Raw genomic sequence first — 1,047 nt, 5'->3', positions numbered from 1 at the left:
CTTCTTTTTTAACCCATTTCCACAAGGCAAACGCCCCCCTGGTGCCCGGATGGACTCCGAAACAAGATTGATTCGAATCCTGCCAGTGCCCCCGGCCGAGGGGCATCAGCCACCCCCAGCTCCCTGTTAATTAAAAACACCCCGAGATTTCTTCTCCCTTTGGCTACACAAGCAGGGCAGGACCTCGTTTGCTGACACTGTCACATCCATTAGGAAAAGGGACTAATTAAAGCTGGAGATGGCCCTGCAGGTCCACTCGCTTGATGACCCACGAAGCCCCTGCAGCTGTGCTGGGCCCCAGGGCATGGGCCAAGCGCGGCCGAGGTGGTGGTGGAAGTGGTCTTTGGAGGTGTCTGGTCCAACCTCCCCCACCACCATACCACGGCTTGGCTAACCGAGCCCTGAACCCCGCCCAAGGATGGAGACGTCCCTCCCTGGGGACCTGTCCCAGGGCTGCACGTCCCTCCAGGGGAAGGGGCGCGTCCCCATGTCCAACCTGAACCCCCTGAGCTGTGGCTGCCACCAAGTTTCCCATTGTCTCCCCACCTCCAGCCAGGGCTGAGATGCCTTTTGGGAAGCGGGGGCCACAGGGAACTGCTGAAGCATCCGACGGCACCGGGGCAAGCTCAGTTTTGGCACTTTGTCCCCAGGCTCGGGACACCCTGCACCGAGGTCCCAGCCCAGGCATTAGACACCCAGAGCAGTGTCCCCGATGCCCGGGGCATCCCCGGCTGCACCCCAGAGCTCTGCTTCTCCACTGCAAACCCCCTCAGTGAAGATCCAACGCTCTTCACTGTGCCGAAACCTCGCAAAAACCGAGTCCAGGAAAGCAAAGCAGAGCAGGGAGCACGAGGCTGCTGGGGAGTCACAGGCGGGACGGGGACACCAGCTCACATCGGTGCTCCAGCACAGACTGGGCTGAACTGGGCAGGGCTGCTGGACCCTCTCCCAGCTGCAGGGAACAACATTGGCTTTTCCTGGCTCATCCCACGGTGGCAGAGGTGGCCCGGAGAAGCTCTTGCCCACTGCCAGGGACACGGATATGGC

This window comes from Fulmarus glacialis, unplaced genomic scaffold, assembly GCF_000690835.1.
Source record: "Fulmarus glacialis isolate BGI_N327 unplaced genomic scaffold, ASM69083v1 scaffold22821, whole genome shotgun sequence".
In the NCBI taxonomy this organism is placed as follows: Eukaryota; Metazoa; Chordata; class Aves; order Procellariiformes; family Procellariidae; genus Fulmarus; species Fulmarus glacialis.
Note: the sequence above shows the minus strand (reverse complement) of the source record.